This window comes from Alligator mississippiensis, chromosome 2, assembly GCF_030867095.1.
Source record: "Alligator mississippiensis isolate rAllMis1 chromosome 2, rAllMis1, whole genome shotgun sequence".
NCBI lineage: Eukaryota > Metazoa > Chordata > Crocodylia > Alligatoridae > Alligator > Alligator mississippiensis.
In genome coordinates, this window is record NC_081825.1 from 250,414,835 (window position 1) to 250,440,492 (window position 25,658).

The window sequence follows — 25,658 nt, forward strand, 5'->3', positions numbered from 1 at the left end:
ATGTCTCCTTTTTGGCTTTACTTTATTTAGTGTTATATTAGTTGTTTATATAGCGAGGGCAATGTCACAAACCTACAATATTTTGAGGCATTTGTGGAATGTCATGCATGTTTTCTTGAGTTCATTTTATGGGAAGGGCTTATGTAGTCACTAGATATAGGTAGTATCAAGTTGTGTTTGGCCATATCATCCTATCTTTATATGAATTGCAGCATTTGGTATAAGCATATTTCTTATAAATTATAATAGGGCCAGGATTACATAACAGGATAATGATTCTCAGGTGTAACTTCCTAAACAATAAGTTTCACCCCCGGGAGAGGTTCAGAGCCTAATTGGTTAAGAGAAGCAATCACTGAGAATTAGCATCCAACATCAGTATGTATAATGGTCAATCAGATAGGTCCTTGTGGATGTGTTCTGAGGCACATGAGCCAGGCCTTTCCAGATGATGATGAATTTACATTTTAAAGGAAGAGACCCATAAGAATAATACATAAAAACAGGCTATTTGGGGAAGGATGTTTCTCAAAGTGGGGAAATTAAGTGAGAGACAGTATCCTTAGGATATGGGATTAGTAATCTTCATTTATGAAAGGATGTAAATATTTTCCTGGTCATAATTAGATCAGAAAAAAACTTTTAATCTGGTAAATATCCTTGGGGGGAAGGACAGGTTTTAGAGGCATAGTATGGGATGACCAAGATTTCAATGGTTAACACATTTAAATAGCCAAATAAGAAACTAAATTTAAGCTTTGCCAAAAGAACAAATGTTGGACGTTAGTGTTCCTGGGTATAAAGAATTATTTGAGGCCAGCAAGCTGAGTGAAATAGGTTGATAAAAGTATTTGCAGGATGTCCTAACTTGAAGGTCAGGATCAGGGGCTGGTTTCTAACCTGTTGAGCTGAATAGGAGCTTTGTTCTTAGTTTAAATTTCAGGGTAAATTCAGATTATTGTTCTGATATTTTCTTTCATTTGTTTATTCATATATGTCAGTCTGTATCTCAACATATGATCACTGATTTCTTATGTTTGATCTTGTTTTTATAACATTTTCAATGGTAAGTGTGTTTTTAGAGCCCTTGGCCATACAGGCAAGCCTCTTCCAAGAAAGCAAGGATCTATCATTTCTGAGCATGTGACTAGACAAGGCTGTGATTCTTTTAGCTGCCAAAACCCCCTTGCCAGCTCTTAGGAGGCAGGTAAAGATGAGGTGACCTTTGGAGCAGCTCAGTTTGTTCTTAGTATTTAAGCAGCAAATCCAGAGATGGGCTTGGGGTTGAAGGGCAGCTCTGAAGCAATGAAAATACCCTGGGGGTGTGTCTCAAAGGCACACCTGACCACAAACGGGGGCAGCTTATGAAACAGGTAGTAAATAAAAACCTGATATTTTTTGTCTTTGTGCATTTGTTATGAGAATTGTGTTTTAACTATTTGGAAACAGACTTTTAACATGTAAACTCTAGCCAACCATACATTCTGCTTTCTAATATGTCTTTTTTGCAGTTATAGCATTCCTACAGCTTACTTAAGAAATACAAAAATATATAATGAGATAATCTCTCAAAGAATGATTCCTTGAACTATGGAAATCAGGCTTTTTTTTTTTTTCCCTCTTGACAACATAAGAATAAGAACCAGTAATTCATACTACAAACACTTCACAAGAAGGAAACATTTCAAAAGGATGGGAGTCCTGCTGCTATGAGGACTCAGAATCAGTAGTGCCTGGTAGATGAGGGACTTTGGGTCCTGGCAGCCACGGGGTGCAGCTGTGATCTCTCAGCCCCAGAGGTGCACGGTATGCCCCTGCAGCTGGAAGACCATCATAGCTCTGATCTCCCATGCAGCCTATGCGCCTTGATTTCCCAGCTTCATGGATCCCATGGCTGGGACATTTCAGCTGTTATGCTCTTCCAGACGTAGGGAGCATGATGTGCCCCTGTGGCTGGGAGCCTCTTCAGATGAAGGGGCTTTGGATGCAGGAGCTTGCTTCTTGCCGGTGCAGGGAAAGCCCAGTATTAGGCTCCCCCTGTACCAGCAATAAGGGATGATGGGATCTAATGTGCAATCCCATAATCGTGCCTTCTGCCATGAACATGTAGCATAGCAGGAAGTATGACTGTGTGAATTATGCATTAGATCTTATCAAGTTTTTAACCACACATGTAGAGCGGCCCTCAGTGGGTTACTGGAAGACCTCATAATAGCCATTACCCAATGCTGTTGAAAGGTCAGATTGGACCAAAATAGTATAAGATGCATAATCAGTAACAAAGAAGAGGTCATCAATACACTTTGACTAAACTTATTGTGACCCACTGTTAAATGAGACAGGAATATGTCATATAAAAATGCTCAATCTGAAGTGGCCTAAAGCCAAGATACCATTTTTATAACACTGTGATAGAGCTAGAACAACATTATTTGGAAATGATGTATTCAATTTTTTTCTCAACTTTTCAGTAAAGTATGGGTTTTTTGTCTTTTCATGGACAGAAAAAGTGAGGTCACAATAGTAACATAATCTATTGTCACTTAATTATTAGTGGAGGTTTTTGCCCTTGCTCATCTCGCCTGCAACAGTTACTACAGGATAAAAATCTTGGTTTTTTACAAACTTATGAACTTCAGTCTATATTTAACTGATTTCCTAAATTCCTATATCTTAAGAAAATAAATTGTTGTGGGTCATATTTTCCATCACCACTTAGGGCCTGGATACAAGAGAAGCTTACATCATTGTTATCAGTCTTCACCCCAGTATAAAAGAGGAATTGACACATGATGGACAGCTGTATACTGGTAAGATCTATTTGAACTGAGTGTAAAATTACCTCGGAAAAATCAGGGCAAAATTATGCCAATGTAACTACACTGGTCGATATGTTTTATGTCCATATCTTATCTTGAGGAAGCTGTTTCCTTAAGGTAAAAAGACTACCTTGTCTGTGATAGCCACATCCTGGCTGAACGTATCCTGGGATAGCTATCCTAAGATAATAGCTGCTCTGGATCAGTGTGATTGTCACTGATGTGGTAAGTCATGGTGGTGTGAACATATCACAGATACAAGGCCTTTGTAAAAGGTAAATAAGCATTGTATTGTAATATGCAAATCACTTCAGCTTCTACCTACATAGACAAATCATCATCCTAAATTTTTAATATACACATTGACTCTGATTCTCTTAAATATGATATTTTTCACACATTAAGTACCCCAGTTTGCGACTGCTGATTTGTAGATGTCTTAGATTTGGGATATTATTTTCACAAGTTCCTTCAAGATTTAGGCACATAATCTACATTCTCAAACTTAGCTATAGGTCCTCCAAGGTTTGTGGGTGCTTAACTCACATGTGATTTTAATTGGAGTAGTTGACTAAATACCTTTGAGTGTTTGGGCCCTACTGACCTAATTGGCCTTGAAGGTGCCTCTATTTAGGCATTGTCCAAGATTTAGGTATAATTTAGGTACTTTACCTGAGAAGGGTTATTCTAATCAACAAGATTAAGTGCGCAGACTTTCTAGATAGTGAATCTATGTTGGCTAATCATTTAGGGTCATTTAGCCTTCACCGATGCCCGGGTTTGCAAGCGGGAGAAGTACGCCCCACTGGCTGACATCCTGAGGGGCTGTGGCTACAACATGACTGTTGACATGCTCATCGTGGGAACGCTCAGAGCCTGGGACCCGAGCAACGAGAGCATCCTGCATGCCTGCTGCATCTTCTGCTGCTACACCAAGTTGGTGCGCTGCCTCATGGTGTCCGACACCATCCGTTGGTCCCGCGACATCTACTTGGAACACATCATGGGCCATCGCCAGTACTCCGACCGCACCAGACAAACCGCTGCCGGACCAGACCCAAAGGAGACCAGCTGAACCCCCCCCCCCCTGCACCAGTTGGACCTTCACTGCGAGAGGATTCTTCAGCAATGGACAACCCCGCTGCACCTGAAGAGGACCCCCGCAATGAGACTCTATATGGACTGAGACACTTTTCTTCGAACCACTTCTTCCACCATTGAGGACCATTGTAACAGGTTTGTGTGCATCTATCTTCTTTCTCTCTCAGTGTCGCAACCCCCCTCCCTCTCCTTACCTCTTCCCACCTCCCCCGACCCCCGGGCTTAGTTGGCTAACATTGTATCTCCTATAACCTAGTTGCTTTCCTGTCCTCACCCCCATCCCTCTAATGTTAGTCCCTCACTCAGGCGATCTGTATTTCCCTACCAGGTTTGTCATCCTTTGTGGATTCACAGTCCTAAACATCTACTAATAAAAGTCAATCCTATTCTTTCCTGTTGTCTGTTATGGTCATCTAGGCCACCTGTAGATGATCCCAAGACCCAACATACAATCATGCAACTCACTTTAAGTGGGTCTCTTCTGTACCCAAATGATCAAGTCCTGCCTCTTGGGCACTAAGTTGTGGCCCTCCTGGACCTGTCAGTCCCTCAGATCACCAGTTACCTTATGGGCTATTTGTGACCTCCCCTGTAGTTATGCCTTGTCTTGCAGGTGGTATTTGGTCACTTTGAAAGGACCCTCCAGCCCCAATACACTCAGCCCCTCAGGCTTTTGTTGGGGCTTCAGCCTTCCCAGCTTCAGTCCTTTTTCTCTGGCTGTGAGCCCTCAGTTTAAGTCCACTGACTCAGACCTCAGCTTCTGGGCCCCAGCCCCATCTCACTCTTCCCAGACCTATCTCACCCTGCTCAGACTTTGACTTTTTTGGGCTTCTCAGCCCCTGGGGTCACAGTCCCAAGCAAGGCTGCTCACATGCCACTCAGCCTTCTGGGCTCCCTGACCCAGGCCAGGCTGCTCTTGTGTTGCTCAGCCACATTATGGTCCCTGACCCTTACAGGACTCTAGGTGGGGTGCCTCTTACATACCTCCATACTGTCTCCATAGCCATATCCCAGTCCTCTGGTTAAGCTTAATCATGACCTAAATATAAGCAACCTGCTTTACAACTGAAATCTACCCTGCTCTATGTCATTGTCTTACCACTGACCATAGCTTGTTCCTTCAAGCTGTATGAGATAGCTGAAGTATGTAGCAGTCTGTCTCTGGCAGACAACCCCAGATCTCCTTTAATTACAGCATATAAGGCCATCCCACCCACTTGCTCTCAGGCACTGATCTTATGAACCCCAAAACTCCAGCTCTTCCTGTCAGGTGCTCCTCCCCAGCCACATACAGGGGTTTCCACTTTGGCTTGATGGCCAGCCTGCTATCCTTTGCTATAACTTGGTCCAGCTGCTTGCAGTCTTTACTTCTGCCATGCCTGGGGTTTGCCCTTTGGCTGCTTCTTGCAGTGCAGCTAGCTCCCCACAGCAAGTTAAGCCTGCTATGCTTTCTCTTTTAAAGTAACAGGAGCCTCTGGCTTCCTCTTATATAGTCTAAAATTCTTAAACAGTCCTAGAACCAGAGACTTGGACACAAGACTCCATTCCCCTCCGGCAATCCCTCTCACTGGGCTATGGACTTATGTTCCCCTATGTCTTAAGTATCTTTCTGAATCTGGACTTTTATACTATTTTCTAAAACAGACAAAATATACGAGAAAACTCTTTTAATTCTGTTTTTACAGCGATTTGCAAAATGTGTTTCTATCTTATTTGAAAATACATGTCCAGGAATATTTATTTAAAATGAATTTTGATTTGACCATATTTGCGACTTTCAAGATTTCTTTCTGCAAACATCGAGGTGTTGACTTTTCAGCAACCACAAAAATTTAATTTGTTGAAGTTCAAATATGCATCAAAAGTGAAGAGGTATGCCTGATAGTAATACAAAAACTACGCATAATATGGGTGGGTTTCATAAGTTATTCAGTCATCAAATAGAAACAATACAGCATAACATACAGATAGCCAGCAAGCCATAGATTCTGAGCTTTAATATTCTTAATTAAATGCAGGGGGGAAAAACACAAACAAGTTTGTGAATAATTCTCAATAACAAATCCATCTGAGAATTTGACTATCAATTTATGAACATTTAATGAACAGGAAAAGGTGATTTTCAATAAACAAATTATTCACTATGAATGATTAATTCAGCTCTATGAACATGCTTCCAGCTATTGTAGTGTAGTCTTTTTCTGACTTAATCAAGGCTTGCAGAAATGCCTCTTAATTGCTTTCCTACATAACTGATAAATGTATTACTTTCAAAATTGTGAGGTATTATCATGATTTTAGACTCCTATAGTGAATTTGATAGGATTTACCCCAAAACTATTATGTTAAATATCTGTTCTGCATAATATTATATCTCAAATGTGCCGTAAACCCTCAAATGTGCCTGTCATAAGCCCTAAACCTTTTTTTTTAACTCTGGCAAGTACTCAGACGTTATAATCATGGGAGCCATACAAGAATGGAAGTGGGTATGTGCATAGGTAAGTGAAGGAGTGACAGATTCCAAAGATTACTATAAACATTATTAGAAAGCTTTGATGTTCCCTCTATTTATGGCAGGTGGCTGGATGCGGCCCACAGAGGGGCATTGTCTGGCCCACGGTGGGTCCCTTAGTCCTGCCTGGCCCAAGCACCATTCAGCCCATTGAGCATCGTGCCACTCACTGGACACACAGTGGGGCTGGGGTGACTCCTTGGCTTAACTGCCTTTCTGGGCAGTCCAGGCAGTGGCTGCAATTGCTGGCCCCGGACCAGCGGTACCAGGGGGACCAATGTGCACAGCCCCAACCTGGTCCCCCCCATGCCTGCTTCAGACTTGTTCACCCAGGCTGAGCAGCAGCAGCAGCAGCAGCAGCAGCAGCAGTAGCAGCAGTGGCGGCAGAAACTGTTGCTTGGTACAGGGGAAAAGCAGCCCCTCCCACTGGGACAATGGGACAACTGGGTGCCCAGGTTCAGGTCCCTGGGTGCCCCAGGGCAAGAGGTCACCTGATGGCAATTGCACCCAAGGAGTCCACCCCATTGGTGCTGGTCCCCACATCATTACAGGATGTGGGAGCTGACTTGCGGGTGGACCTGAGCTCCTTTGACATATTATCAGGCATGTTTGAGAGCAAGCAACATGGCACACACGAGCAAGGGGGAAGTTACAACACCATGGAAAGTGAGACCCAGGAGCTGGAGCCTGAGCCCATGCCTTCCACCTTGCAGGAGCCCCCATCACACTGGTCCTCAACACCACAGGCTGTGGACGAGCATGCAGGCCCTGGGACACCAATTTCCACACAGCTGCCATGGGTGTTCCACTCCCACTCCTCCGAGACTTCACTACTCCCCATGCAGAAAGCCTCCTTCCCCCCCCGCCCCCTGCCACTACCTGTGTAAAGGCTGCTGCTGTAGCACAACCAGCAGGCTCTATGGCCAGCCTCCTCCAACCCCCCCCCCCCCAACTTCTACTGACTAGTTAGGCACCAATAAAAGACACCATATGGTCTGAGATGGTACCATTCATCCTGCTCCACATAGCTGTGAAAGGGACACAGGTAATGGGGGGGGGGGGGGGAGCCAAAGCCCCTGGGGAGAAGGAGGGAAGATGAGGAAGTGGTGAACCCACATTCACTACAGGCCATCCCCATGGTCATAGCCACTCTCAAAAAATTGAGGCCAAGAAGCCCAAAAGGGACTGTGGGAAGGGGCTGCAGTGCAAGGATGGAGGGGCATTGGGAGATGGTTATTTGCTCCACCCTAACTGCTCAAAAAGCAGGATTCCAGTCCACTAAATGCTTAAGAGGGTTCTGTGTTCCAGCACTGGGAAGATTACACACTCCCCCAACCCCCATCCTGGACTGCAGCTGAGGCCTCAGGCCCCCTGCCCCCGGTCTTGGGCAGTTAGCAGCCCATCCCTCATTCTATGGGAACATAAATCTATCTCATTTACACCTCCCTATCCTATCTTTAGGGCGATGCTCAGCTACTGGGAGAAACAGAGCCTCCTCCCAGATGGCCAGAGTATTGGTACTGAAACAGCTCCCCCTCCTCCCCCCTGCACTCATAGAGAGACACTAAAATAGTTTATTGAGTTCTGCAGACAAAGTGTAAAGAAAAGGTACAAGGGATAGCATTTATTGTCCCACCCCAGTTGGCACTACCATAGGCCTGGGTGGGAGAGAGGACACTAATGTCAAAGGCAGGTGAAAATACACAGCTATCTATGACAACTACCGGAGTTTTAGTATAGCACACATGAAACTCCTTGCCCCCTCCAGTTCCCCCTTGCCAAACAACCCTCTCCCTCCCTTCCTCTCAGTCCAAAAAAGGCACAGATGTGACAGCAGGAGTCCTGCATGGGAACTGTTATTTCAAATGATCCACTTCTACTGCCTGGGTGACTCCCAAGTTGTGCACCTGGAGAGGCTTGCAAGTGGCACTCCAGTCCCTTACCTCTTTCCCTCTGATCCCCTAGCCCCTCTTGGAGCATTCAAAGTAGAAGAACAGTACTGGAAAGTCAATGGCAACACAAAGCAGGACTCCTCTTAGGCAGCTGGAGCCTGGGGAACCTCTCCTGGTCATGGGTTCAGCATTATATCAATAGCAGTAGTGATTGTGAACTCATTCGTGGGTGTTAGCTCATCATAGTGCAGTCACAGCTATCATATGAGGCAGATTCTCACTTTGAATAGTAACCTAGGTTTCCCTGGCATACCATCAAAATAGATAGCCTCCTCTAGCTGTTAAGCACCTCCCAAGAGACCAAGTCTTGCAGCAGGAGCAGGGCTTATTAGCTGGCGTTCCCCTCGGACTAGTGGTAAAGCACATGCTTCCTGGTCTGTGTGATTCTCACCAGGGAAATGTCAGGAATGAAGTACTATTCCTACATGGACACAATGCTGAAATGCCTCTCCTGTAAGGGAAGGATAAGGGAAAAGGGGTGGTGTAAGATCTCAGCCAGCATTCCTAGGAGTAGTCAGTTCCTGCCCTGCTCTGGGGATGGTCTGAGTCCCCACAGGACCCTGAGTCCTTGGACCCACAGAGAGAGCTGAGCAGGTGCCTGCTGCAGTGCCTGGAGAGGGACCCAGCCTTTCCTTCCCTGACTACATGTTTCAGCACCACAACAGGCCTGCCATCCACCAATAACACAATCCAGACCCCAATCTCCTCTGTGCTGGGTGAAGAGCAGCAGTGTGGCTCTCAGCCCCAGGTGGGTAAATAGTCCATGCAGAAGACTTACCATACCTACCTTGCTATCTACACATGAGTTACCAAGGTGACTGCTAGGAGGGTCCCAAATAGGGTAGGGAGGTGTGAATGCTTCAGAATTATATTTAATTTTATCAACAAAAGTTGCAACTTCACACAAAAGCTCTGTTTCCCCTGTCTAACTGCAGAGACATCTCCTGTGTGAGGAAGGACAGCTTGCAGAAGGTGCAGTGCCGGTCCAAGGCCATGGGGTTGCAAAGCTGCAGAGCACATGAGGGATGTGTGTAGGAGGTGTTGAAGAAACAAGGAGAAGATGCTCTAGGCCTTGATCACCACCTCCAAATTCTGGGCATGCACAGATGAATCCTGGTGCTAGGAGCTGTGAGACCGGATTGAGGAGAGGCTCCAGATGTGGAGGAAGAATATGTTCAAGCTGGAGGATACTTATTAGGGCTGTTCCAAACTTCACTGGCTATTTTGTTTTGTCGCTGTTTTGACTCATTTTGAGCTCAAAACAACGAAATTGAAATGAAATGAAGGGCTTCTAAACAGCATTGAAATGAAACCAGGGCAGTGGAAACATTTTGAAAGTTTCAAAACATTTTGAGTTTTGAAGCTAAAGCTGGGCTTGCCTGCAGGTAAACAGAAAGCAAGAAGAGGGAGGGAGAAGAGGGGGGAAGGACTGCTTTGATACTGACTGTGACTGTTTGGCTGCCTGAGGTGCTGCTGATGCTACTGTGCTGCTTACTAAGTTATTACCTGTTGTCATTTAAAGTGGTGGATCAGCCTGAGGCTGTAAGTGAGGAGGAGACCTCATTGGGGCACACTACCATGTCATGTAGAGGCCCCAGTGCCAGTGAGGGTGCGCCTTAGCGAGCGCGTGTGCGCACACACACACACACACACACACACACACACACACACACACAGGCACGTCACAAGTTTTGCTTGTCAGCAGCCTGAGGTGTAGTTTCCCAGAAACCCCTGCACCAATCTACTTGAATCTTGGCAGACTTCATGGCCACAGCAGGGGCTACCATGCCTGCTGTTTTCACCACCCTGTGCCTTAACATTTACAAGTTACACGAGTGTTGCTTTCAAGTCTTTGAGATGCAGTTTCCCAGAAACCCCTAAATCTATCTCCTTGAAACTTGGCAGACTTCATGCCCTCAGAAGGGGCTACCATTCTGGCTATTTTCACCTAAATCTACCAAAAAATGACAAACTTATAGGCAGTTTCATGCTTCCTTATTATAGTCTATGGATGAAATGTCAAAACAGTGTTGAAATAGTGAAACCGTTTCGACAAAATGAAACAAAACTCAAAACAAAACACTGTCCCATTGAAGCAGTGAAACAGAAGTTGAAATGAAATGGTGCTGTTTCACACACCCCTAATATCTATACCCATGCTACCAAGGTGCAGGAATAACGGCTTGAGTGGCTACCTGCTGTTTCAAGGAGGCAACCCATGCCTTTGCAGTGCTGGCAAAGTAACAGCACCAGAAAAGGCAATTTTTGGAAACGGTCCAGGACTGCTTTGCATCCACCCATGACTCCCCTGAGTGGCACCAGTGATGCCTCCTAAGGAGAGCCTGTATTCCTCCCAGCTGTGAGTGGCAAGAGAGGCTGTGACACCACCTTCCATGGCATGACGTGCCTGACTCCAAAGACTCTTCCTAGGGGTGACAGGAAGGGGTCCTATGGAAAAGATCCCTGGATGCGGACTCAGAGGGTAAGGTCCCTACTGCACCCTCACCAATAACTACTGGAGTGGGAGGGGGACCTGGGATAGGAGGAGTGGCATGAGGAAGCTGGTTACCCAAGTTCTGGGAAAGCAGAAAGTCCCAGCAGGCACCAGTGAGTGAGGGGAGCAGAACCGGGATGTCTAGGCCCTGATGCCAGGGCTGTTAGGGACACTGTTCCTTCTCCAGAGCCAATCCACTCCTCCCCAGCCCTGGCAGTTGCCCTGTGTACTCAGGCCTCCCAAGTAGTTCCATAAAAATCCCAAAGGGGCTCAGAAGCATTCAGAACTAGGGGTGGGGTAGAGTACAGCCCACCAGACCACTGGGCCAGGATATCGCTGGGACTGCAGCTAGCAGCAGAGGCTGCCAGCCCCAGATTATCCACCTGACAGGCAGGAGGCCCATGAGGCTTTTCTACTCCCTGTGACCCCTTCCTGGCCTGGGTCTAACTGCAGAAGAGTGGAGCAGCCTTTGCACATCTAGCCTGCCAAGATGTGGATGAAGCAGCCCTGGTGATCGATGATACCCTGCTGAATGATAGAGAAGTAACTCTTCTGGTTGATGAATATGCTTTTGGGCAGGCAGAGGATGGGGATGTGGGTGCCGTCCACAGCCCCCATGCAGTTGGGGAAACCCATGCAGTGGAAACCAGTGATGGCTTCCTGTAGGTTGATGAGGAAGATGAAGTGGTCGGACAGGACATTCTAGATGACCAAGCACACCTCCCTGTTGGCTTCTGCAGCCATGGATTTCCCCAAACTGAATGGGTTGGTGACATCACAGACTGTGGGGGATGGCCAGCTTCATGACAGTAATGGCCACCAACTTCTCTGAAATTAGTGGTGGCCATATGGTGACACCCTGCCACACCATGTTGGGGATCAACCAGGCAATGATGTCCAGGAAGGCTGCCCAACACATGTGGAAAGACTGGACCCACTTTTTGTCATCCCATGTGCTCAGAATGATCCACTCTCACCAGTTGCTGCTGGTGGTGTGGGCTCAGAACCAGCAGTTGGGAGGTAGTGCCAGAGCACCCCAGCATCCATAGCATGCTAGGTGGCCTCATCCTCAGCAGCTATGTGAAAGTCAGTAGCCTAGTCTAGGATGTTTGGCAAGTGCAGTGTGAGGTAGGTGGCCCTGCATGGGACATACAGCTATTGGGCTGGGAGCATGAAACCACATCCCATAGTGACCAACTGTCCCATCATATCTGGGTGGTCATGTGTGATGTTCCACAGACTCCAGTGAGAGCCACACAAGGTGACAAGCAGGATACACTACAGCTCCTGAGTGTCTGTGTTTATGCCATGGAAGAGTGTAGGCAGGCTGGGACACGGAGGTATGTAAATTTCACAGTGGAGGGCACTCTCTCTGAGGTTTTTCTGGAAGCCTAGGGCTGGACATGGGGCAGGGTCCACAGTGACAGAGTAGGGGTTTGGAGGCATGCTTGCCCATGCCCAGCAGCCAGTGCTTAGGTGACCCAGGTGCTTGGCTGTGCTTGGCAGTCTCTGGCAGACTAGGGAGCCAGTGGGGCATCCTGGAAGCCATGCAGGTCTTGAACAGTGCAGACAGCTTACATCCTCTCCCCACTCTCCAAAGGCAAATGTGTATACTGTTTGATCCCAACCTAAACTAGGCTGCTTGAAGAAAACCATGTAAATTAGATCAATTCCTCCTCAGACTTTTTGAATGTCTGTATGTAGCCTAAAGGACTGCAGAGCTTGCCCATTATTCTTTCACCATTCTGCAGTGTCAGTGAGTAGCAATTACTTTAACTCTGTTCACTCTATAGTTTCTTATAATCTGCTGTAATAGATTGAAGGCCTGGGTACAATACTTCTTTACATTTTTATATTGCTCTTTTCTGCTGGAAAGTATTTATAGTTAATACTTTATAAATCTGCAAAGAGGGGGAGAGAGATTGTATGAGCAAAAGCTTGCTTTTTTATTCAATCTGAACATTCAGCCAAAAGGCCAGTTGTGCAGGAGGCATTATGCATAATTTTGTAATGCCACTGAATAGCAGCCAAATAATCACATTTGAGTTTCATAGAATATGGCCTTATCTAAATAGTTTTCTCTTTCACTTTTGAACATATCCTTATCAAGCTTCCAGGGACTTTATTAATGTCTGCACTTTTTCTACCATATACTCTTGGCCTTTAAATGATAAATCTATGAAATTCAATAACAGTTTCTTAGAGTCAATCTATACAGTACATACTATTTTTCTAAATAAGCTGTTTAAAGATTTGTTTTTTCAATGAAATATCAAACACAACTACATAGCCACATCTTATCTAAATGTCTTTAGGAACAATGAAGAGTTGCAAAAAGCTGTTTAATTTTCTGACAGGGCTAATGGTATATGTTTCTTGATTGTACAGCTAAACAACTAAATATACTTCCTCACTTAGGGAAAGCATAGTCTGGTCCAGAAAATAGCTCGTTACTTGCTGTAAACATAGTATTTTTCCCAATTTGATATAGAACACACTTTTTTCCTAAACATGATCTCTGTTGGGAACAGGAAAGGGGGAAGGAATAGATTAAGGAACAAGAGAGAACTGTCTTCTTGACAGGGGTGTGTGAAGCAGGTCCTATTCAATTCAGATTCAGCCAGAATCTGGGACAGTGATTCAATTAGGTGGTTTGGATCACTGTCCCTGATTTGATTTGGCCGAAGATTCGGAGATTTCAGTAATCTGAAATCTGAAGATTTGATGTTGATTCGGAGAATCAGCAATTCAGACAGACACAGCTTTAAAAGTTTTTTCTACATACCTTGAGGTAGCAGGCATGGCTCGTGATCATTGTGATGCTGGGGTGCTTGGAGCATCCCACAGGAGTGTGTGTGTGTGTGGGGGGGGGGGGGCTCCACGTGCTCGGCGGCAAACCCAGAAGTGGACCACATGTACTTCTGGTCCACTTCTGGGTCAGACGGAGAGTGTGCTGCTCCCCACACCCCATGCCTCCCCAGCTTGGCAATCAGCTGCAGGGGGACCCCGGGTGTCCCCCCCCCAGACTCAGTAGGCAACAGTTGCTGAGCTGGGGGTGCATGGGGGGGGGGGCAGAACAGTCCCTGGTAGACCCAGAAGTGGACTGGAAGTGCTTCTGGTCCACTTCCAGGTCTGCTGCTGAGCATACTGGGGAGCACCCTCACTCCTGTGGGATGCTCCATGTGCCCCAGCATCGCAGCACTCACAAGCCCCTGCTACCTAGAGGTATATAGAAAAAAACATTTTAAACTGTCTCTATGTCTGAATCTCTGAATCTTTGCGAATCTCTCCAAATTGATTTGGAGGGTTCTGATTTGATTCAGAGGGATTAGAGGGTCCTCTGATTCGATATGGATTTGGAGATTTGGCCACCGAATAGGGCTGAAACTCTGCCGAATCAAATCAGCAACCAAAGCTTCACACAGCCCCAGTTCTTGATTCCCAGGATCATTCCTGGCTAGACAGAATGGGTAATCCTTCCAGGAAGTTCTAATTGGGTGTATGAAGTATGGTTTCATTTGGAATGTAGGCACAGTTGAGTAGAACTTTGCTGGACCCTCTCCCTCCTGCCATTCTCATATCACAACCCTTTTCTAAAAAAATGAAAAGAAATGAAGGCCCTAAATTGCCCTTACAACACACCACTGCAACATTTTTGCAGGTGACTCACAGCCTTTTTGCTTCTTCAGTGGTACAAAAGGGGCAGGTTTGAATTATAGAACCTAAGCCTAATTACCCAAATCCCAAAGTAGTTCATGGAATCCAAAAGAGCAAAAACATTCTAATATTAAATAATAAAAAACCTGGAAAAAAGCAGTGTTTGTGAAGATAATTCTCATTATTGTCCCAGAAATTAGTTTAATATTTTACTATGAAATTGTTATTTAGACTAATTAATATCTAATTTAAAAAATCTATTTAAGAAGGAAATCCATTCATTCTTTACAATGGGATTAATGTTTATAGAGGAAAGAGCATTTAATATCCCTTTGACTGTGATTTTTCAAAATCAATTAATTGTCTTAATTCTAATTTCAGTTCTTCTAGTCCATTGATATTTCCTCATTACAGGAAACTCTTTCAGAAAAAAAAGAAAAGGAAACAAAAACAAAAACAAGTGACCTACAACAATTTTTTTTTCCTCTTTTCCTAGATTGGATTTCTAAATCATCATATGACAAAAATGAATGTTATTCTTCACTTTGATTTCCTCAGCTGTTCTTCCTAATTTTGCCCTTATAGAACAGCTAAAGTTACATGGGACATTTTAAAATGAAGGATCCTGTTCTAATAAAAATCTCCAAGTAAATATAAAACAATAAAATGAGAGATAATGGGCATAAGGAAAATACATAATTGCCATTAAATAGAAGTTAGTTCACTACTCAAAATTCTTTAATGTTTATTACATGCTTGAAATGCTTATTTTCTGTTTCCTTCAGAAAAATGTCACTGGTTTGACATCAGGAAATTCATAACACAGACATAGTCTCTAGGAACATTAATTGGTCTGGGAACCTTCAGAGGGAAAACTTAGCCATAATAGTAGTGAGAAATTATACAGAATATAGCATATAGAACAGAGACAGGCAATTATTTTGGCTGGAGGGCTCCTTAACAAGTTTTGGTGAGCTGTTGAGGGCTGCATGGGTAGCCCTGCCCCTTGACAGTTGCCCTCCCCTCTGGTCACCATATTGGGACCAGAAGTCCCACTCCATAACCCCTGATCTTTGCCACTGGAAGTTCCTCCCTTTACCCCCCAGAAATACTCCTTTTGGGAGGTGAGGGTTGCCATCTTGGAACCAGAAAAAAAAAGCATACACTAAAAGTCAAATACCTGCTATAACATTATTTCAAAAAATATTTGTCATGTTTTGTGTTTGTATACTGTATATAGAGGGGATTCCATAATAACTCAAAAATAAAGTCTTACTCTTGTATATTGTGTATGGGGTGTGGGGGGATGTGTGTGTATGGTGAGGTGTGGGGACTGTGTATGGTGGAGTGTGGGGGAGCATGTGGGTGTGTATGGTGGGGTGTGGGGGTGTGTGTGTGGAGGGGTCGTGAGGGGGTGTGGCTGTGTGTGGGGGGTCATAGGGTAGGTTGGCAGTATATATGTGGGGGCTTGTGAAGGCAGGGTATGGGTGTGTGAAGTTTGTGGGGTTTGAGGGAAGGTGGGGGGTATGGGGACCCCCCAGACACTCCCCCACATGGTGCACAGCCCCCACTGCCAGCAGCAGCAGCAGGCATGGATGCTCAGGGTGCTTATGCCCAATGCGGATGCTGGTAGCACATGACACGTGACTCAAGCCAGCACTGAATGTGGAGGTGAGGAGTGCAGCCTGCTCAGCCTGCCTCTATTGCAGCGGCTCCATGTGGCAGCACTGGGGGAAGCCCCATGCTGGAGCCAGGTGTCTTCCCTGTCCCCTGCCATGCAGGTCCTAGGACTCCTCCAGGAGTGGAGAAAGCCCTGCCCCCTGATTCCCCACAGAGTCCCAGGACCTGCATGCCAGGGTGCAGAGAAGGCAGTTGGATCCAGATCAGAGCTCACGTGCCATGCTCACGTGCCATGCAGAACCTCCTCAATAGAGGCGGGCCAGGCAGACTGTGCTCTCACCCCCATGTGCTGCACTGGCTGGAGCTATGCACCACTGGGTGCCAATGCCTACACAAGGCACAAGTGCCCCAAGTGCCCCTCCCTGCTGCTGATACTGACAGCAGGGGCTGTGTGACATGTGGGAGTGCGTGGGGTACCCCCCACCCTCCCTTACAACTACACTCTGCCCACCCTTGGCATGGGTTCCACGCTGCTGCTCCCACCCCATGCTCCCTGCCCCAACCCAGTTGCCACTTCCTTGTCCCTGCCTCCACCCCTGCTGCTTCCCTACCTGCTGCCCAGAGTGAGCAGGATGCCAGGGAAGCCAAGCAGGTCTCCTCGGGGTGGCTGAAGCAGCAGCAGCCCCACCCAGAAGTTGCTGCTGGCTGGTCCAGGCCCTTCTCCCCATGAGGGTGGGAGTGAAGTACAATCGGGCATATTTGGTGGGGGGTGTATATGTTGGCAACTTGCTCCCACTCTCATGGGAGGAAGGACCGGGCAGGGTACAATTTGTTGGTGAGTGCCTGCAGGCCATGTGAAAGTGCCTGGTGAGCTGGATTCAGCCCATAGGCCATATTTTGCCCATCCCTGATATCGAATGATTGCCAGAATGGAAGTATGGGTAGCCAAAAGTGACTGAAGAATCCAAATTTGCATTAAAAAATTAAAGGGCATTTTAAAAGAAAATTCTCCCCCCTTTGCATCTCGTATAGACATTACATTGGTTCAAAGGTCACTGTAATTCTTTCTGCCTTACACTTTTCAGCAAATCACTTCCCTGCAAACAGATGTTTAGTCCATCACTATGGGTGCTTGTACATGTGATGCCATTAACATGTACACATGACAAAAACATCACGTGGTGTGGCTTAATAGCATCACACTGTACATGTTCAAGAGTTTTGGGGGTTTTAAATGACTTTGCATCATTGCAAACTAAACTACATCCAGATGTAGTTTAGTTTGCAATGATGTGTTGCAGCTATCAGCTTACCCTCTGGCCACTGGAGAGATTTGCAGGCTCCACAGAAAAAAAGGATTGGACCCCTCACCACTTATGCCTTCAGCAGGCACCTTTTTTTTTTTTTTTTTGAAGCCTGGAAGCCTGTTCTGTAGCCAGGGGGTGAGCTGCTGGTGGGCTGAGCAGTCTCTGAGCTGCAGGGGTCCCAACCCTTCCCTCCATGGCTGTGGCACACAGGGCCTTCCAGGTGAGCTGCTAGCAGGCTGGGTGCTGCCCCAGTTCAGAGCCCGATTCAACTCTTCCCTGACCTCAAAGAAAAAGGATCAGGCCCCTCATTGTAAAATGACAAAAAGTTGAAATGGTGGGGTTTCAATTAAAACCCCACCATTACAATTTAGGAGGCATAGAATGCAGCCTTAGGGATTAAATCCCCGTCATGTGTACAAGCGATTTATTTGAGCAGTGAAATGGATCTGATTTACCCCACTTCTATATTAGTTTAAAGCTTGTTGTAACATTAAAAAATGAAATTTACATGAATATAATGATGTAATAGAATGGAGAATTAGACCAACTGTATTTGCAAATGGAGAGGTGAGGAGTGTGGTGAATAGAATGGAGAATTAGACCAACTGTATTTGCAAAATATGTCACAGTAATCTCAGGGCAATATTGGCTCTATCAAAGCTAAAGTTCAGAGTAGTTTTTTTAGCTGTTTCAATATAAGAAGAAACAGCATGTTTTCTGGTATATCACATATGCCCAAATAAGACACACACATTGTTTTGGGGATGGCAGTATGAATACAATATTTTTTTTCCCAAAGCTATGGCTGCAAAAAGCCTAATCTTCAGCTCATGCACCTTCCCTTTCCTCCTCAGGCAAAAGCTATGGTTTTAACACTTACATAGCTGAACAGTCACCAACTCAGCTCCTTTTCCCAAAGCTGAAACTGTAGCTGCTGATGTAGATTGAACTCCCTGGGTGGACCTAGAATTTTGAACAGAATGAAAAATAGTCTGCAGGGCTGTGAAATAGGAGAAGCAAGTCCAGAAGTAGCTAATAGAAAGGCTAACATGATTAGTGGAATATCAAAACCACTAAAAAGAAGAGAGGGTCTTTAATACCTATGAAGTGAAGAGAGATTCGCAGAAATCAAGTAGATTATAATAAAGCATTAAATCAATTGATAACCTCAGAACTATATCACAGCTTCTTCCAGGCAAAGATTTAAAATTGGGTGGTTTAAAAATTTGGGTGGAGTAAGACTCAAAGGAGAGGCAGGATTACCCCAATGCATCCTCTCTAGATCTCTCCGTTCTTTGATATGGCAGCTGGAGGGAAGAGAATGAAAAGAAGTAGCAGCCATTTTACAGTGTCTCTGTTCTTTTATTCTGGGCAGAAAAATCAACTTCCCTACTTAAGGCATGGGCCCCAATTTTGGAAGGCTGATTTTTTTGGTGGAAAGTGTGTGTGTTATGAAAGTAAATATGGTATATGATTTTATATATTAATTAGCAAGCAACATTCAAAGAGAATATTAAGGGAAACATTTTGGTTATGAGTCTTAGCCTCAGCACCTTTCTTCTGTTCCACTGCTTTATGATGCCTAAAACAGCTTTTTAACAAGAGAGTATTAGACTGAAATTATGTATTATTTTCCTAATTAAATGAATCAGAGGTCAATTTTATGTATTATTAATATTATTGACACTATTATGTGTTTGTTGTTAATAAAATTCTGGAAAAATTGCAAAACCTCTTTTTTCTCACCTCCAAAACTGTTTTTGTATTTGGCTACAAAGACATAGCATGGATGGATAATATGCAAGGACATTTTCAGCTGCAGTTCTGTATTTTGTATTTTTAGTCTATCCACTCTAATTGTAAAAACCTGTGGGACCCTTTGATTTTAATGAGATTGCTAAAGGAATAGATGAGATTTTCAATGCTCGTAAACTCTAGTTTTGTCAGAGACCATTCCCAAAGCCGATAGACACTGCTAACATTTCCAAATAGGATTTGGACATACCTGTTATGACACTATTTAACCAAATAGATTTCCCAAAACTCTTCATTGTACTTTCATAACAGGATCCATCACAACCTCTTACTGAGAATGGCAACATTTTAATTCTTGGGATATGAAGGAAAACAATTACACTGTGTGCTATAATTCATATGAACAACTACATCCCAAATCCTTTCATCACCAATTTGAAAGCTGAGAACATAACATTTATGATACTGCATTATGTTTTCATATAAATGTAAACTGCTTATTATATAACAACATAAAAACTGCAGGAAAGAAATTTGAGTATACAGCCAAGAATCCAGTCTTACTGTTTCCAATGTGCCTAAGCTTTGTGGCACAGATTATTACAGAGTAGAAGCAAAGTTTTCAATAGGACATAATAGTAAGCAAGCAACAATTACACTCTCAAAAATTATTTGTGTACCATATTATTGAAAGAATTAACTATCTTTAAGATTAATGCAACATTTTGCAAAATTAACAAAGAACATTTCCAAAGATAAACTAAAACAAAATCAGTATTACACTGTAAAACATTTTCTTCATTCCTGAAACCACTTTCTTTGGCCACAAAGATACAAGTAAGGCCAGAATGCTTTTTGTGAATGAGGAATCATTCCTAAGTTAAACCAGTGTTTTTTGCTGGGGGGTGGGGTGATTTATCTCTCCTTTGATGGATCTTGTGCCATTCTCAAAGGTTTCCTAGACTCCTGACTTTAAGAGGGAGGCTACAGAGGTAACTAATAATAATAATAAACTGCAAGCCTCCCACCCCCTTCAATGGTACACTATGGTATCACTCATTCCCTGTTTTATAAATTTGCATCCAGAAGGCCTCACATTTCCTTCCTTGCTATGTGCATTCAAGTAATTTCTTTCCTAAGATTGACATTAAGGGATTTAATAATAATTCACGTATACGGCTTTTTATTTATAGTGTAGCAGATTTACCTTTTGAGCTCCGGATGAGTCCTGGGCTCGAGATTCTGGAATTCCAATTGGTGGCACCCATCCAACAATCAGAAGCAATCCAGGGTAAGCAAGGCCATGCTCTTTCCCTGAAGGGCAGGGGCAAGGAGCAGTCTGGACCTGGTTCGAGACTGCACTCTACCAGGGCCAGAGAACTCTGGGGGTGGAGCCCCTGATGCATATAAAAGGAGAGGGTGCTTGGTACGTTGGATGGGATCAACACAATGAGAGATGGCAAGGAGAGAGGATCTGCAGAGACGATCATCCTTGGGACCTCACCTGAGCCTCAACAGAGTGTGGATCGGCACACGGTGCTCAGGCTCTAGGAGCCACTTGAGGCAACTTAAGCATGCAAACCCAGCAAGCGGCTGGGTAGACAGTGCATGGATTGGCTCGCAGAGAGCCAGCCTTGGGAGCAGCTTGAGGGTGCTCAGGCCCCACACGATGTGCAGGTCAGTGCATGGAGAGCTGGCCCTGGGAGCAGCTCGAGGCTGCTCAAGTTAGCCCTGGCTCTAGGCTGAGCAACCAGAGCCCTGCAGTGTGGCTCCATGTTAAACTAAAAGAGTCCTGGTGCCCAGAGCAGGTCCTGAGAAAGGGAAGGACCACCAGAGCAAGGCCAAGGAACCAGAGCCAGTAAGGGGTCAACTCCTGTGGGAACACCTGGGGTGCCCAGTGCAGGGCCCCAGGCCATTAACAGGAGCCAGAGGTGCTGCTGGAGAGAGTCCTTCAAAGGACTGGCCACCAGGGGATGAACCTTGGCTGCTTCAGAGCGGGAGCAGGAGTTGCTGGGGAAGTGGGTCCCACAGGGGAGGCGGGCTTGGGAGAGGAGGGTCTGCAGCCTCCACCCTCCTCCATTGTGGGAGGGGGCATGTCCACATCCTCGGGTCCTAAAGAGGAGGGTCTCCAGGGAACACCCTGTGAGGTGCTGAGTATACGCCCTTATTTTGTGACTGTTGTTGTTTCATGCAGTAGAGGTTAATATAGGTACTCCTTAAGGGAGTTTATATGGGTTTATCTGTCTTTTTGCCTATATGTGTTTATTGCCTATTATTGGAACATACCTGTATTGTTGCCTGTGTATGTCTATGTTATTACTACCTCAACTTACCTGGGTTATCTAAATTGATGCTCATATGTGTTTACTGTGTTGATGCCTTGACTCACCTGTTCCGAAGTATTAATGCTTATTCTGTGCAGGGGGGGTTATTTATTGCATATGCTGTGAATCACGGTTTATGTTTTTGCAGTCTCTCGAAGTGGTACAATATGTTGATTGCAGGTTATTGTATAAGGTGTCACAGGCTAATTTTACTGTAAACACTTTATTTTTTTTATTCATATGTATTTATTGTAGCAATAAATTTGTATATAGTTAAGCACTTGGTCTCAGCCTGACTCTGTAGAGAGGAAAGGGAACTACTCCCACGTGGCAGGCCCCTCTCACAGCACTCTTGCCTGACCACCATCCCTTCCACTGTCAGACAGGGCACACCCCTGGGTGTACCTGGGCTACAATAGTCATCTCTTTCCAGAGAAAAGAAATATAATGAAACTGAAAATCCTAGTCAGGTACTAGGTAAAGAAAACTGGTAGTAAAAGGACAAAATGCTCAGTGGAAAATACAAACTTTGAACAATTGAAAAATGCCATCCAAAAAACTTATGAAACCTAAATGGGTAGCCATAAATGGCCTGGTAGGATTTCACACCTCCCACAATTCCATTTCCTAAAGGAGGTAAAAGAAGTGTACTGATGATAATTCTCTAGTCATAAAATGAAAATCTCTTCTAGTGTGTAGTTTACTGTGTGTAAAACCTATTAAGGAGTGTGTAGACGAAACAAGAGGCATGTGTGCATGACACTGTAAAGCGGGTTAAATGCTTTTACACTGCTTTAAAGACATTGGTGTTTGCAAGCATTGGTGGCATATTATGTATTAATTCCAGCCACTGTAGCACAATCCCAAAGTCATTTAAGGTGTAATGCACCTTAAATGACTTTGGGATGCAGCAAAGTAAAACAGCTCTAAGGAGTTCTAGTTTGCTGCCTTACAACCATAGAGTGAAGCACCAGACTCCGTGCAGCTCAGGGACTCTGCAGGCAGCCAGTGCAGGCAGCCTAGCAGCAGCCCAGGAAGGCAGGCTCCACTGAAGAAGAAAAAAACAAGTGGTGAGCCTGATCTCCCCACCACCCCTCCTGGAGACTGCTTGCTTGCATGAGCTCCGTGGGGACCCAGTTCCTTCCCCCAGGTGCCCCCCAGGACTGCCCTAGCTGGGTGCCTGCAGGCAGGTACCACCTGGTGGGGGTCTGCCGCTGCCATGGAGGGAAGCACCAGCCCCTCTCTCTCCCCGCAACCCAGGGATTGCTCTGCCCACCAGCAGCTCACCCTCCCATCACCACTGCCGGAGAAGCAGGTAAGACATGGGTGTACATGACACAGGGGTTTACTTTGCCCTAAATTGAAGCGGTGTTTTTAAAAACCCACTGGCTCAATTTAGTGTGAAGTAAACCCCCATTTCATCTACATACACCCTTAGAGCTCAAAACAGTATGGATATTTAAAGAAGGAATGGATATTTGATAAACCAACGACTTCTGAAACTACCTCATAGATCAGTTTGAGGCTTATTACACTGATACCTTCATTCTGTTTGAACTTTTGACCCTGTACTTACTCAGGCAATAGAAAGATCTTCCTGTTTCTGTATGTTGCTTAACAGGTTTCATACCTAAAAAGAAAATGAGACATAAGCTATAAAGTACAGGTTTCAGCTCAGATTTTCCCAGAGTTCAGGGCTGTTCAAATTTAGGAGCTTGTTATTTGCATTGATTTCTATTAGAAAACCAAACCAATGAGGATCACTTTATCAACATATCTGGAATCTGAATATTACAACTAAAGGAAGTGGTGATATGAAATCTGATTCAGATTTAAATCTACATACCTGTAAGTTATATTGACCTGTAGGAATTAATGTAAGATATACAAAAACTATTTCAATGCTTTTAGCAGTTTAGAATGATTCAGTTGGTACCTAATGAATTCTTGGTTCATTCAAGTATTATTAGAGAAAATGAAGCAAAGACATTGCAAAATTTATGTTGAGAGACACTTAATTTCAATTAATTCAGTGCACCAATGAAGCAGAAAACAGTCAGCTCCACATGTAATAGTAATAACCCTTGATTTCATGACACCATATACATTACATTTGACTTCTGCTACATTGCACACTATAATGGAAACTGAATACTGTAGAAGTAAAAGCAGGATATCATCCATCGTATTCACTGTATGTATCATTTTTTGCTAGGGAAATATCTAAAATACAGGGCCAGCTCCTCAGTTGGTGTAAATAGGCAGAGTTCCATGATAAGGTATATAGTTAAACATTTCCTACTGTATTTGCATTATATACTTTAAAGTTTCTATTAAAAAAAATAAAAACAACAGATGGTTTCTTTTTCAAAACACATTTGAATGGAAAGGATTTCCACATGGCAAAATAATTTCTAGTTCTATTATCCAATATAATTCCAACCTTTGTGTGAACACAATATCAGGTTGATATTTAATAGTTCACACAATTACTTGAGGAAAACTGTAGCTATTAGTTTGAACTACTTAAGTAATATATTAATTAGAAATGGCTGAATTGATTATTTACACAAAGATTTGTACCAAATCTTTGAAGATGTCTCCTTTTTTTAAAAAAAGAGAAGATTGGCTAACAAGTCCTTCAGTCTTTTGCTCTTTCTGCTGTACTGAAAGACCTAGCTCATCACAAAATTTCCTTTAATAACCGTGAAGCGATCTGGTCTACCCAAAAAAGCACTTAAGGAATCATTGATAATAGTCTCACTTCTTTCATCTCAAAATCACTAACTCAGGTTGGTAAAAACAGTTAACTGAATTGTGGAATAGGCCAAATCATATTTTTCTAGGTATATATTCTATTTAGAGGTGTATCAACACAGCTGGGTGCTTGGAGTAGTCATGACACATGGATGCAGCAGTGATTTGTAGCTGCTGTCATGCCACTGGCACAATCATGTAGCTGCAATGGCAACTTTTCATTTTCACCTCCTCCACCCCCAAGTTGGTGCCCAGGGTAGCCATTCTCGTTGCTCCATCCTAGTTTTGCCACATTTCACCTAGTAATAGCATACAAGGCATACATCACCTCTAAGGAGGTGACTAAAACAAATAGGACTTAAAATAATTTTGGAGGTTATGCTGGGGTACATAAACTATGGCTATTATAAAATAAACTATTATAAACTAAGCTATTATAAACTAAACTATTATAAACTAATTATAAATTAGTTTAATTTATAATTAATTATGGCTTTTATATTATTATAAGAGCAATTAATTATGGCTATTATAAACTAAACTATTATAAACTAAGTTATTATAAACTAAACTTTTGGCTATTATAGCCAAAATGGGGTTAATGGACAGATCTGCTATTTCTCTAGCTACAGCCAAGTAACTGACTACCAATAGCTGGAAAAAAGAGTCAAAACTTTACTGGGGTGGGGTGATTGCTAGATAGGTTAAGATTTCTATTGAAGAAGCCTTTTACTGAGCAGGAGTCTGACAACAATCTGCCTAGGAAATAAATCCAGAGATCTCCCCTAGGACTTGGGTAAACTGATTTGGAAACAGCTAGAGGTATCCTTTGTATCCTATCCCATAAGGCAGGAGAAAGTCAGACTTTTTAGGTCTCATGTTGCTAGGCTTTTTGAAAAATTATAGAACTGGGATTCAGGAGATGGTAGGCCAAAGGACTAGCAGTTCTATGGTCCTCAAGGGCTGAGGTAGAAATATCTCATTCAGTAGGAAGGAGCAAACTCTCTCAGAGGTGCTACTATAAAAAGAACATTGATGGTAGCACAGACCTGCTAGAAATCCAGATGGTATTCCTAACATGGATGAAATTATGTAACTTCTAGCCCAGTAATAAACCATGGCTGAGAGTACTGTAGTAATACATGACAATTCTGATACCAAAAATGCTTTGGGCCAAGCAGCAGTAGAATAAGGGGCAGGTCACAATAAACTCTTATCAATGTGAAGTGCAAAGAGCAGCTTTTCATCAGTATCAACAGATGTTAGACATGATTGTAATGTAAGCAAAGGCAGCTAAAGACCACAAAAGTAGATTGTGGTAATAGACAGACCTTTGGTTTGTATGCTGTTGGGGGTA

The 25,658-nt window shown here is 44.0% G+C and overlaps 1 long non-coding RNA gene across 3 annotated transcripts in view; it reads right to left on the reverse strand.

The window, feature by feature from the left end:
* The window catches only part of LOC109285381 (uncharacterized), a 94,068-nt gene that overhangs the window by 41,029 nt on the left and 27,381 nt on the right, over positions 1–25,658 (reverse strand). For all 3 annotated transcript variants that reach the window (XR_009460204.1, XR_002093120.2, XR_009460205.1), the window contains exons 2-3: positions 23,121–23,174; positions 18,346–18,428 (exon numbers count right to left, since the gene is read on the reverse strand). This is a non-coding gene — a long non-coding RNA (uncharacterized LOC109285381). The remainder of the gene's footprint in view (positions 1–18,345; positions 18,429–23,120; positions 23,175–25,658) is intronic.